The 12,500-nt window shown below is 46.4% G+C and overlaps 1 long non-coding RNA gene, 6 other non-coding genes and 3 pseudogenes across 7 annotated transcripts; 8 read left to right on the top strand and 2 right to left on the bottom strand.

Annotated features, from left to right (window-relative positions):
• The first annotated feature begins 75 nt into the window (after positions 1 to 75).
• On the top strand, positions 76 to 194 carry LOC144897316 (5S ribosomal RNA). Its single transcript, XR_013626886.1, has one exon. It is a non-coding gene; the product is annotated as a 5S ribosomal RNA (ribosomal RNA).
• A 112-nt stretch (positions 195 to 306) lies between these two features.
• LOC144895736 (5S ribosomal RNA) lies at positions 307 to 425 on the top strand. Its single transcript, XR_013626244.1, has one exon. It is a non-coding gene; the product is annotated as a 5S ribosomal RNA (ribosomal RNA).
• Positions 426 to 537: 112 nt separating this feature from the next.
• On the top strand, positions 538 to 646 carry LOC144896290 (5S ribosomal RNA; annotated as a pseudogene).
• A 112-nt stretch (positions 647 to 758) lies between these two features.
• On the top strand, positions 759 to 877 carry LOC144896244 (5S ribosomal RNA; annotated as a pseudogene).
• A 112-nt stretch (positions 878 to 989) lies between these two features.
• Positions 990 to 1,108, top strand: LOC144896649 (5S ribosomal RNA). The gene has a single exon (XR_013626468.1). It is a non-coding gene; the product is annotated as a 5S ribosomal RNA (ribosomal RNA).
• Positions 1,109 to 1,220: 112 nt separating this feature from the next.
• On the top strand, positions 1,221 to 1,329 carry LOC144896616 (5S ribosomal RNA; annotated as a pseudogene).
• Positions 1,330 to 1,691: 362 nt separating this feature from the next.
• trnat-cgu (transfer RNA threonine (anticodon CGU)) lies at positions 1,692 to 1,765 on the top strand. The gene has a single exon. It is a non-coding gene; the product is annotated as a tRNA-Thr (tRNA).
• A 5,799-nt stretch (positions 1,766 to 7,564) lies between these two features.
• Positions 7,565 to 8,450, bottom strand: LOC131138761 (uncharacterized). Its single transcript, XR_013625748.1, has 3 exons — positions 8,146 to 8,450; positions 7,992 to 8,051; positions 7,565 to 7,885 (listed from the first exon to the last, which is right to left on the bottom strand). It is a non-coding gene; the product is annotated as an uncharacterized LOC131138761 (long non-coding RNA).
• A 1,581-nt stretch (positions 8,451 to 10,031) lies between these two features.
• Positions 10,032 to 10,105, top strand: trnat-agu (transfer RNA threonine (anticodon AGU)). The gene has a single exon. It is a non-coding gene; the product is annotated as a tRNA-Thr (tRNA).
• A 1,133-nt stretch (positions 10,106 to 11,238) lies between these two features.
• Positions 11,239 to 11,320, bottom strand: trnas-gcu (transfer RNA serine (anticodon GCU)). Its single transcript has one exon. It is a non-coding gene; the product is annotated as a tRNA-Ser (tRNA).
• Positions 11,321 to 12,500: the final 1,180 nt, after the last annotated feature.

The following is a 12,500-nucleotide window of genomic DNA, read 5'->3' as shown; positions in this document are numbered from 1 at the left end:
CTGTTTGACACTTTTTGCTGGAGTCTAGTTTGGCCTGCGTCGCCTTCAAATAGGATCTTTTCAGTTGTCCTGGCAGCTTACGGCCATACTACCCTGAAAACGCCCGATCTCGTCTGATCTCGGAAGCGAAGCAGGGGTGGGCGTGGTTAGTACTTGGATGGGAGACCGCCTGGGAATACCAGGTGCTGTAAGCTTTTTATGGTTTCTGCTCTTGCCTGACAGCAGAGGGCGCTGGTTGACACTTTTTGCTGCAGTCTAGTTTGGCCTGCGTCACCTTCAAATAGGATCTTTTCAGTTGACCTGGCAGCTTACGGCCATACTACCCTGAAAATGCCTGATCTCGTCCGATCTCGGAAGCAAAGCAGGGGCGGGCCTGGTTAGTACTTGGATGGGAGACCGCCGTGGAATACCAGGTGCTGTAAGCTTTTTATGGTTTCTGCTCTTGCCTGACAGCAGAGGGCGCTGTTTGACACTTTCTGCTGGAGTCTAGTTTGGCCTGCGTCGCCTTCAAATAGGATCTTTTCAGTTGACCTGGCAGCTTACGGCCATACTACCCTGAAAATGTCCGATCTCGGAAGCGAAGCAGGGGCGGGCCTGGTTAGTACTTGGATGGGAGACCGCCTGGGAATACCAGGTGCTGTAAGCTTTTTATGGTTTCTGCTCTTGCCTGACAGCAGAGGGCGCTGTTTGACACTTTTTGCTGGAGTCTAGTTTGGCCTGCGTCGCCTTCAAATAGGATCTTTTCAGTTGACCTGGCAGCTTACGGCCATACTACCCTGAAAATGCCCGATCTTGTCCGATCTCAGAAGCTAAGCAGGGGTGGGCCTGGTTAGTACTTGAATGGGAGACCGCCTGGGAATGCCAGATGCTTTAAGCTTCTAATGGTTTCTGCTCTTGCCTGACAGCAGAGGGCGCTGTTTGACACTTTTTGCTGGAGTCTAGTTTGGCCTGCTTCGCCTTCAAATAGGATCTTTTCAGTTGACCTGGCAGCTTACGGCCATACTACCCTGAAAACGCCTGATCTCGTCTGATCTCGGAAGCTAAGCAGGGGCGGGCCTGGTTAGTACTTGGATGGGAGACCGCCTGGGAATACCAGGTGCTGTAAGCTTTTTATGGTTTCTGCTCTTGCCTGACAGCAAAGGGCGCTGTTTGACACTTTTTGCTGGAGTCTAGTTTGGCCTGCGTCGCCTTCAAATAGGATCTTTTCAGTTGACCTGGCAGCTTACCGCCATACTACCCTGAAAACGTCTGATCTCGGAAGCAAAGCAGGGGCGGGCCTGGTTAGTACTTGGATGGGAGACCGCCTGGGAATACCAGGTGCTGTAAGCTTTTTATGGTTTCTGCTCTTGCCTGACAGCAGAGGGCGCTGTTCGACACTTTTTGCTGGAGTCGAGTTTGGCCTGCGTCGCCTTCAAATAGGATCTTTTCAGTTGAATGACACCTGAAACGTAACAGACCGGACCACCCGAGAGTTAAGGTGGACAGCACTTAGTGAAACCTGACTGCAGTCATGCTGTTGTAGTCTCTGTCGCGCAATTGCTCAGCACGTTTGGCTGTGAACTGAGAGGTTGGTGGTTCGAGCCCACCCAGGGACTCAATTCACGCATGTGTTGGACTTTGGACTCCCTCCCTTGTATGAACATTTTTCCCCATTGGCGAACTGTTTTTGTGCTGGTGCCAGATGCACTGCTGGCGCTGTGGCTAAGCTGGTCAAAGTGCCTGTCTCGTAAACAGGAGATCCTGGGTTCAAATCCCAGCAGTGCCTGGGTGCTTGGTCAGTGAAACTTTGGCAGCTGATTTCTGAACCATGTACTTCTTTTCGTCACTTGCCCTTCAAGAACGAATTGACGTTGCATCCACAGCTGACATGATTGTTATGGATCCCATTACGCCAGAAGGTGCTTGAATCCAAAGAGTATGACATTGTGATGTGTTGTCATTCAGCGCCACTTTGCAGAGGCTCATCCACTTGACAGTTGATTTTTTTTCTCTTACAGTGTGTCCCCACGTGGCATTGGTGGTTCACATTTGCTGCCAGTCAATCAGGGTGCGACACAGACGTCAGACAAGCAAAGAGACTCGCCTGCCACGCGGGCATGATTACCATTACCATTACCATCTATCAGGGATGGCAACTGAATTAAGAATCAATGCCAGAAACCTGCCACAGGATTTCAGATAATGTTTTGATGCAGACTGGTCATGATGCCTCTGAAGTTCACCAAAGCAGACCTGACTAAAGGTGACTACACTTCCAAAGTTCCCAGTGATGACTGAACATCTCGCTCCTTGTGTTCCCCGAGAAACTCGGTCAGCTGCGGAATTGACGTACTCCAGCAAAGGAACCAAAATAGTTATGAGACTGAACCTTCTCTGTCAACGCTGTGATGGCAGGGGAATTAGCTCAAATGGTAGAGTGCTCGCTTTGCATGCGAGAGGGAGCGGGATCGATGCCTGCATTCTCCAAGAAGTCAAGTGCTTTTTTTGTAGAAGAGATGTTGGGATCGGAAATGAGTCCAGGATGTGTCCCTCAGCATCAGACAAATACCCCAAACCTAATCCTGGCTACGTTCTCTCGACTAGTCTCTTGTCATGTAATAGTGAAGAAACCCAGTCCTTGATTTATTGTTCCCAAGTACCAAACACTAATCTGAGCCCCAATTTCTATGCCAAATACAGTATTGGTCTAACCCTAAACCCAGTCCACACTCCCTTCTCCAGTTGAGCACCTTATCTTCTTGTGTAGTACTTACCAGAAACTCAAGTCTATCATTTATTGACGGGTTTTATTCGTATTTATGTCGTCAGTCGCTTCAGAATGACAGCAGTTGGCAGATAGCGCTTATGAATGACCCTAACCGTTCGACCGAGGACCAAGACAAATCCCATCTCCACTCAAAACCTGTCCAAATGTCAGTTACCTGACTGGGAGCACCAATATCTTTTTATTAATAAAATAAATTTGATTAGAGATCAGATGATAGATGTTGATGGTAGACTGTCAGATAAAGAACAATATTGTGTAGGATAAACTGTGTAGTTTTCAATTTAAGAGGATAAGTGTAGATGAGGTAGGAAAACTGTTGCATTCCATTAAAAGCGATAAGCCATGTGGTATTGATAATTACCAGAACCGGCACTTTCGGACAGGGGGTGGAGGAGATTCCTCCCTCTTCCTCTTCTTCTGCTGTTTTTCCTCCACCCTCTTTCTTGTATCATCGAGCTCTCGCTGGAAGAAGTCTGTTTGACTGAACTCTTGAAACGGCATCTTGGGGTTTGTCAGACCTTCTGCACCATATTTTTGGAACACTTTTGTGGAGCAATAAAAGTATCTGACAGGGCCCCCTGATAGAAGTCATGTATTGATGTCCCATCCCCTTGATATTTTGATTTTGGTTGACCACAGCACAGACATGTTTTTGTTTGAGTTTTTTTTGACACGGGAGGTGGTTGCTCCTGCTTCAATGGGGTATGAGCAGGTGGTGGTGGTGGTGGTGGTGGTGATGGTGGAATGACCATAGCTGCAGGCAGTGTCACGACAGGCACAGCAGAGGTAGTGCTGAGCAACTGCCAAAGCTGCTGTGTATGTTGCAGCTTCTCTGGGCTGGTATTTAGTGAAGATGATGTATTGACAAATTTACTGTTGTGTTTTATGTATTTGGAAATATGCAATTTTGATGTTGGATGCAGCATGCTGTTGGGGTCTTTGCTGGACTTGTGGACAAGAGTGCCATACTCCCGAACCACAAGCTTGATCATGTCCTCGTGCCCGCGGTGTTTATTAAGGAGCTCGTCAATTGCCGACTTCATTGGAGATGGCCAGCGCTTGTGGTCCAACACAAATACTCTCCCTCCAGTCTTCACTGGTCCAGTGCGGGCAGCAGTCGGAGAACATTGGATGGGCAATCTTCTTGTGGGCTCTAGGCAAAGAAAACCATGAGATACACATTTGTTATTTGGGTCAAACAAGATGCAACAAGGGGACACATGATTAGTTTAGATAAGTTTTTACCTGGCTGTGGCTGAAGCTCAGTAACAGAAGCTTTATTGTCCAAGTCAGATGCTGGGATAGGGGCCACATGACTAGACGTAGTCGCAGTAGCAGTTTGAAGAGGGTGAACAGAGTGGGGAACAAAGCTGAAAAGCCTGGTGGGAGGTGTGGAGGAAGGCTGCACTGGGTCTGCTCCCTGATCAGACAGGATGCCTGGAGAAGGAGCACTTGTGGCGTGGCCTTCTTGGTTTTATGTTTGTCCCAGTCTAAAGGGACCGGACAACATTCTGGCTCCCTGTACTCCAGGCCAAACCTCTCCCCGGTGTCTTCAGCTGCCAGACGAAGAGCAGGGTACTTTTCTTCGCCAAAGACCCGTCTGGAAACAGCATTCAGGGAGCATATCAGTGCAGGGTCGAAAACAGGCGGGAGAGAAACGCCTGGCAGTTTCAGGTCCAGCAGACGCTGATAATTCCAGCGACACACTCCTGTCATGGCCTGGGCCTGGAACAGCTCTGGGGAGACCTGCGTGCCGGTCACCCATTTGGCCTGGTGGAAATGGTAGCCCTCCTGCTGCGATGTGCCTCTGATGGGGATCCAGATGGGGACTGCTGCACGCTCACCTGGCACGTGGTTTAACTGTATCGTTCCTCCATGGCGGTACAGTATGCCCCCTTCCACCTCAGGATCACTGAGGCAACCGCGCAGACTGTGGACTCGTTGGATCCTCCATCTCTTTAGCATGGAGGGCTTATAAAGAGGGATGCCATTCGGATCTGTGGTCAGGTGAAAGTGCTTCAACACCCCTTCCACTCTGAATAAGCATCCCGGGTGGAGGAATCTTTACCCTGCAGTGCTCACGAATATGCTGCTTGGTGGGATTTGCAGGCTGGATGCCACAGAAGACGTATGCATCCTGGAGCCTCTGCAGGTCTTCCTGGTCCACCACAGAGAAGGCAGCTGACAGGAACTGTGCGAAGGTGCCGTATAACGGGTGATGTTCTGAAGCACACTCACGAAGAAGCCGTTGCATACAGTGGAACAAGTCCAGCTTGATGACGATACTGTTGTTGTAAGAGGTTCTTGATGCACATGTATTTAACAGGTTCCCAGATGTGGCCTCAGTAACAATTGCATCAGTTGTTTGCCAGGCATCCCAGTTGAGATGTTCCTCCGCAGAAGACTCTGCAACCCTGAACGGTGCGCAGCAATCTCTGAGAAACACAAATAGCATATGAAATAATGACATTTAATAGAGTTAAGTTTTGATTAAACATTTCTGTTTAAAGTGATGAAGTCTCACCTGTCAACCCACTGAAACTGTGCTTTCTCAATGCCAGCCCTGTTGTAGCGGTTTGAGAGACCCTCATACATCGGCCGCAGGGTTTTGTCCGTCTCAGACTGCACCATGACCCAGGACAGGATCATCCAGTTCTCATTCATCACAGCGTATGACGACATGACACCAGATGAAAAGGTGACTTTCTTGGCCACTTTCCGGGTGTGGTCTGAGCGGAGAGCCTGTCCAAAGGTACCCTGCAGCATCCGCTGAATGGTGTCCTTCTGGTTCCGGAACTCATGCAGCAAGCAGTCGGTGAGGTAGTGGGCAGACACAGAGACCCCGTTCCAGCCATCAGCATCACTGTAGCCCCCAAAAGGCTCCGGTTTTCGCTCCTGCCGAAGGAACTGAGTGATGGTCTTTTGGCCGCCATAAGTTCCTGCCTCTCCATCCATCACATTCTGGCAGCACAGGAGATAGGCCAGGTTGGCACGCTCATACTTGAGATGCAACATCTCGTTGACCTGATTTGCCATGTCTGTGGGTGATTTTCCAGTCCGTCTCAACTCATCCAGTACTGACTTACAGATGGCCTTCTTGTAAGTCAGTAACGCTGGCAACAGATTGGTAAACCTCTTGGGAAGCTTTTCCAGCCAGAGCGGGTTGTCGGAATACCACCTCCTATTGCAGCTCTTACAGCACAGCCGGGAGGAGAGCAGGTAGTATTGTCCAGTGAGGCCCACAATCACTCGCGGTCTCCCGACTCCAGCAGAGACAACACGTGGCTGAGAACAGTCACCAGAGCACGGCAGGGTGTAGTTGTTTTTTAGCCGCCCCATCAAGTAGTCATTTTCCGGCTTCCAGACGAAAAAAGGGGTGAAGATGAAAATACTTTGGGGACGGCAGATCATAAATACTGTCAATCAGTTCAGGCTGGGGAGGTAAGCGCCACAGGGAGAAGGTTTTCATAGGGTTGTTGACAGGGCGGGAGCCTGGCCACAGACCCATGGACTCCAGTTCCAACTTCATCCATATTTTCTGCTGGTGTGTGCAGTTCCACTTATTGACCTCCTGGTCAAATGACAGAAACTGTTGAGGTGGAGGCCTGTTGATATCAGCCGCAGGTGGGACTGCCGTAGGTGGGACTGGTGGTTGGTCTAGTTGGAAACAGACATGCACATGTCAATTTTGACACCCTTTTTAATGTGACACTATACTGCTGTGTTACTTACTGTGGGGTCTCTGTGCAGACTGTGGCTCTGATGCAGATAGAGTGGAGGCTACAGGACTCCCAGGAGCACATGCAGTTTCTAAAATGAAACCAAATTACATGTACACTGTGTTAGTATTATATTAATATCAGGTGCAGTCAGTCACATAGAAAGATTAATCACTCACCTGGGGCTGGCTGTGGGGTCTCTTCTTTGGTCTTTGTTTTCTCTGGTAGCAGAAACATCAACTCCCGTGGGAAAGGCACTGGAATCTTTGGAGGCAGCACAGCTGGTGCTACACAAGGAAAGAGGCGGTGGTGCATTTTACCGTGAGTATAAATCAGTTTGGATTGAAATGGTCAAACATCACTTAAAGCCTTTACCATCTTCTGGTGCATCTGGGCCAGTCGGTGCATGTTCTGTGTCTAAAACCGGAGAAAACGTGATGAAAGACTGATTGATTGAAATATTGGCGTTTCAGGGGTATTAGTAGAGTCACTCACAACAAACTGCCATTTGCTACTTCAACTACTTGGTTTGGCTTTTTAAAGAATTAAATAGACCTTTTTTGTGATGGTCTAGTCCAGGGGTCGGCAACCTTTACTATGAAAAGAGCCATTTTACCCAATGCCCACTGAAGAAAAATAGCCTGGAGCCGCAAAACATATAGTATGTTTAAAACAACATTGGAGGGAATTTGGGGGTATCAAAGTAGTTCAGATAAGAAAAGACGAGTTGGAGTACTCTTGCTAGTTTTGGAGATAAACTTACATAAATGTATGTGTAAACTACTGTAAACGTAAAAACAAGTTCCCATGCCGCTGTTTTTAAATTATCTCGAATTTATTTTTTAAATTTGTAGGTAAGTATTACTTGTTTTCCTTCATGTACTGAACTGGATAGCAGTCAGAACTCACTCAGGATGCATTCATGGTCTCAGACAAAGTTGGATTTTTTAAAACTCATTACAAAAGACGTGCATTTTCCCCACTCGGGTGTTAAAAATATTCAAGCATCGCAAAGGGAGCCACAATAAAGAGGCTGAAGAGCCACATGCGGCTCTGGAGCCGCAGGTTGCTGACCCCTGGTCTAGTCTAACCGTAACTAGAGCAGGAGAAGCACAATGGCTCACTGCAAACACATGCTTCCGGCGTTAGTGAGCAAACATCATTCACCATTTCATCCATTCAAAAGAATGTATTCAAATTATACTTACCCTCTCGTAGGCTGTATCAATTCATAGTCAGTCACTTGGACTGTAGGTAGAACACACATGAAAGGAACAAAAGTAGAACGTGACGAGAACACATGCAATCACAAAATGCCCTTTGAGGTCGGTCATTATTTAAGAACTTCGCCCTGGACCTGAAAACCGTAGCAGCTCTAATGTTGGTGGAGCAGATCCACCTGCAAAACACATAGAAACTAGAGTGATTTGCTTTATACAAAACACATAGACAAGGCTAGGAAAGTAAAAGAGCCTAACATGTACATATCCATAAACTGCACATACTGAGTATATCTGGAGAGATGCTGAGCATGGCTTTCTCCAGCTCTTCGTCTTCGTCCTTAGCTATAAAGAAAAGAGTGGTAATATAGTTATTCAACAGTAATAAAATGGTCCAATGCATACATATGCAATGCAGTGTAACTTTAAAAACACTCACCCGTGCTCTCAGCAAAGGTTGTGGTGGAACAGGTGGAGGCGATGGTAAAAGAGGTGGAGGGCTGCTGTTGCTGCTGTTGCTGCTTCTGCAGGCACTGTTGCAGTTTGTGCATTTTTGTACCCGTCGCGCACTTTCTTCTTAAGATGAAGGCTGCATAGCCATCATCCCTGCTCTCCCAAATCTCCCTCCAGGTGTTACTGCCGCGTGCGCCAAATCCAACCAGCTGGTCATCCTCTGCTGCTGGGGCGGGCACAGATGTTTTTAGGGACTCATACTCAAGAAGAGTATTAATTTCCTTGAAGCTGAGGGCAAGGAATGACAGAAGGCTGTCCTTGCTATGCCCCTCAGCCACCAGCACTCCTGCAGCCTCCTCTCTCTGTTGGCTTTGGATGAGATACACAGTGTATCCCATGTCATTCTCCAGGAGCCAGCGGAAGGACATCCCCTTGTACTTCCCAAACTGCAGGATGTACTCGCCCAGTACTTCAGTTTGGTCTGTAGCATCTCTCCCTCTCTGACGGACCACTGCAAGGGCATTTTGCCTTACAACCTCCTGCTGTGCAACAGGAGACTTGTCCCTCCTCGACGGGTTGTCCTTAATTTGCCTGGCCTCCTCGGTGGGATCCTGCAGCAGGAATCCCAGTGGGCCCTTGCGGAAGACCACACTGATTCGCCCGGGGAAAAACAATCTCTTCATTTTTTCTCTACAGTGACAGAAATAATGAAATAATATAATGTATTATTATCCAAAACCATGAATACAAGTACAGGTTACAGTATGTGATAGCAACATGTATGAAATATGTGTATTGTTGTCATATATGAGCTTTTCCAAGAACATTTACAGACTACAACAATGTCTATAAACTATCATCCATACTTAAATGGTATCGCAACAACTACATTCATGTTTGTTTGTTGACTTTCTTTGTTCACTTTACAATAGCTCATAAGAGTTTAATTTAACAGATGACATGTACTTATCCATGAACAACTATAACATTGTACTTACAAAAAAAACATAAGTCTTATGAGCTATCATTACATTTGTCCAAATAACTGTCGCTAATGCATATAATAGGTATACGGGGTCGGAAAATAGCGAACAATAGTGCCACAAACCCACGTAGAGAAACATGAAAGCAATTTAAACACTATACAGAACAGTTCAAAGACTAAATATTTAAACAGAACAGTTCAAAGACAAAATATTTTTCTGTAGCCTGAAATGCAAAAGACAATATATTTTTTTACTGTAGTTTACCGTGTTTTTGTCGCGTCGTCTCGTCGCTCGCTCGGAAAAAGCAATTGTGCTGTGTTACCTGAAGTTCAGGATGGATGTGGTGGGTGGAGGGAGCAGAAGCGACCACAGCGCCACTCCTGGACAAATGCATATTACATCCATAGTGGATAGTGGGGATGAACGCCACAGCGCCACCCCCGGACAAAAGTATATTGCATTCATAGTGGCCTTTCGCTCTCATTGGAAATGAAAGGGGAAAGTTTAGCACGTTTCAGCTGAACTATCCACGCCGGCCGCGCGGGAGGCCCGGGTACGATTCCCGGCCAATGCAGTATATCTCAGCTCATACCTTTCTTTAGAGCTCATGTTGAAAAAGTACAAAGGCTCTTTTCCTGCGGAAGGGCAGTATTCAGAATGACACCTGAAACGTAACAGACCGTAACAGAAACCTTACAGCAGTCATGCTGTTGTATTGCTGTCGCGCAATTGGTCAGCACGTTTGGCTGTGAACTGAGAGGTTGGTCGTTCGAGCCCACCCAGGGACTCTCAATTCACACATGTGTTGGACTTTGGACTCCCTCCCTTGTATGAACATTTTTCCCCATTGGCAAACTGTTTTTGTGTTGGTGCCAGATGCACTGCTGGCACTGTGGCTAAGCTGGTCAAAGTGCCTGTCTAGTAAACAGGAGATCCTGGGTTAAAACCCCAGCAGTGCCTGGGTGCTTGGTCAGTGAAACTTTGGCAGCTGATTTCTGAACCATGTACTTCTTTTTGTCACTTGCCCTTCAAGAAAGAATTGACGTTGCATCCACAGCTGACGTGATTGTTGTGGATCCCATTACGCCAGAAGGTGCTTGAATCCAAAGAGTATGACATTGAGATGTGTTGTCATTCAGCGCCACTTTGCAGAGGCTCATCCACTTGACAGTTGAATTTTTTTCTCTTACAGTGTGTCCCCACGTGGCATTGGTGGTTCAGTGGTAGAATTCTCACTTGCCAAGCGGGGGCCGCGCTCGTGTTGTTGACATTTGCTGCCAGCCAATCAGGATGCGACACAGATGTCAGACAAGCAAAGAGACTCGCCTGCCACGCGGGCATGATTACCATTACCATTACCATCTATCAGGGATGGCAACTGAATTAGGAATCAATGCCAGAAACCTGCCACAGGATTTCAGATAATGTTTTGATGCAGACTGGTCATGATGCCTCTGATTAATTAAATTAATTAATTAATTAAAATGAATTAAACCATTACCTGTGAGAGGTAAGGTACACCATTGCACTAAACATTGATAGAATAGTTAGTACTGGAGTTAGTAGTTAATAACTAACAATGCTTGTGGGGATTTTTTTGGTTTTGGACATCTTTCAGATAAATAAGCATGCAAACTGACCCAGGAACATCATGGCTGTTCCTGACAAATGAACATAACAGGAGGGTTAAGATGACTACACTTCCAAAGTTCTCAGCTATGACTGAACCTCTCGCTCCTTTGTTCCCTGAGAAACTAGGTTGGCTGTGGAACTGATCAAACATCAAGAAGACCACATCAATTAAAAAAAAAACAAAAAGTGATATAAAATTCTGCAACATGCGGAAAACATTTCATTCGAAGGACACAAAAACAAATCCCATTCTTGTATGACCACAAATGGTAGAGCGCTCACTTCGCATGTGAGATGAAGTGGAATCGATGCCTGCATTCTCCAAATGGTATATTATGCCTTTTTCTTGCCAAAAAAGCATTCTCAATCTCCCACATCGTACCGGATACTTGGATTAATTGCATTCTAATGATGTTTCCTAAAAACACAGGTGGTGTCAAAACTGGTGCATTAGTATAGTCCGATGAGGATGGGATTCAAACCCATGCGTGCAGAACACAATGGATTAGCAGTCCATCACCTTAACCTCTCGGTCACCTCATCTCATTTGTGGACATGGTCTTGCTGACACATCTTAATTAGTGTTTTGGTGTTGCAGAAATTGCGGCAGCCTTCTTGTGCAGCGGGGGGATTTAACTCAAAGGCTAGATTTCTTGCTCTACATGCAAGAAATAGCGGGTTTGATACCCGTATTGTTGAAATGATATGTTATGGCTTTTTTTCCCAACAAAAGCGTTCTTGATCTCCGACATCGTACCTTATACTTTGATTCATTGCATGCTAATAATGTTTACTAAAAATACAGGTGTGGTCAAAACTAGTGTATTTTTACATCACCACACTTCAAGTGGACAGACAATCTTGTCTTTTCAGACAATACAATTACAAAAGCAACACACACCTGCCATGACCCTGAATCGGCCGGGGTTGCTGCGGCCACAACACAGAGTAGGAACCACTATACAATTACGGCTGTGAGCTATGCTTTTCTGGGCAAGAACCATAAACTCAGACTTGGAGGTGCAGATTGCTCATTCCAGCTGGTTCTTATTCGTCTGTGAGCATAGCTTGAATTTCATGTGGGTGTTGTCCTGGCGGGAGAAACATTTTAGCTTGTGTCGGCACGGCTACCGTGACAAAAGCCCATTTTCCTTTCCAGTAAATATGCATCAGCTGAACACTTTGCAGACCTAATGCTGTGAACATTTGTTGTATGTCACCTCCCAACTGTACTTGTCTGGTCTTAATATGTAATTGTCTGGCTGTGTTGTCGTGATCGATGTTGATGAAATCAAGAGACCAAAGTCACACCTTTACAAACTATTTGCCAACTTACCTTCATGGGAAAGGGAACATCAAGAGGTCCCACCAAATGGTTCACCCTAGGAGGTTACCTCGCATGGGTGTGACAAACTGTGCCAGAAGAATGGGTGTGTAGACTAACCCCCATACATGAGGGTGGCATCGGGGGAGTGACATGAATGTCTCTATTCTATTGTAATATAATTCATTTGCATGCTATGGAGTGTAAAAGTTCCTGCCAAGAGACCACATACTGTGTGTTGTCTGGCCCCTTTGTTTTGCAAAGGTAATAAAAACTGTCAGAGTTATGTATTTATTTCAGGCATTCTCTATCCTACTTGGGATGATAGAAATTTTTTCCACAACAGACTCAAACCCACGCCTCATTAGAGACTGCAACCTGAATGCAGCGCCTTCGACT

This window comes from Doryrhamphus excisus, unplaced genomic scaffold (assembly GCF_037039965.1).
Source record: "Doryrhamphus excisus strain RoL-2023G ecotype Guam unplaced genomic scaffold, RoL_Dexc_Guam_v1.1 HiC_scaffold_24, whole genome shotgun sequence".
NCBI classification, from domain to species: Eukaryota; Metazoa; Chordata; class Actinopteri; order Syngnathiformes; family Syngnathidae; genus Doryrhamphus; species Doryrhamphus excisus.
The sequence above is the reverse complement of the archived record's forward strand: the minus strand, read 5'-3'. Positions and strand labels throughout refer to the sequence as shown.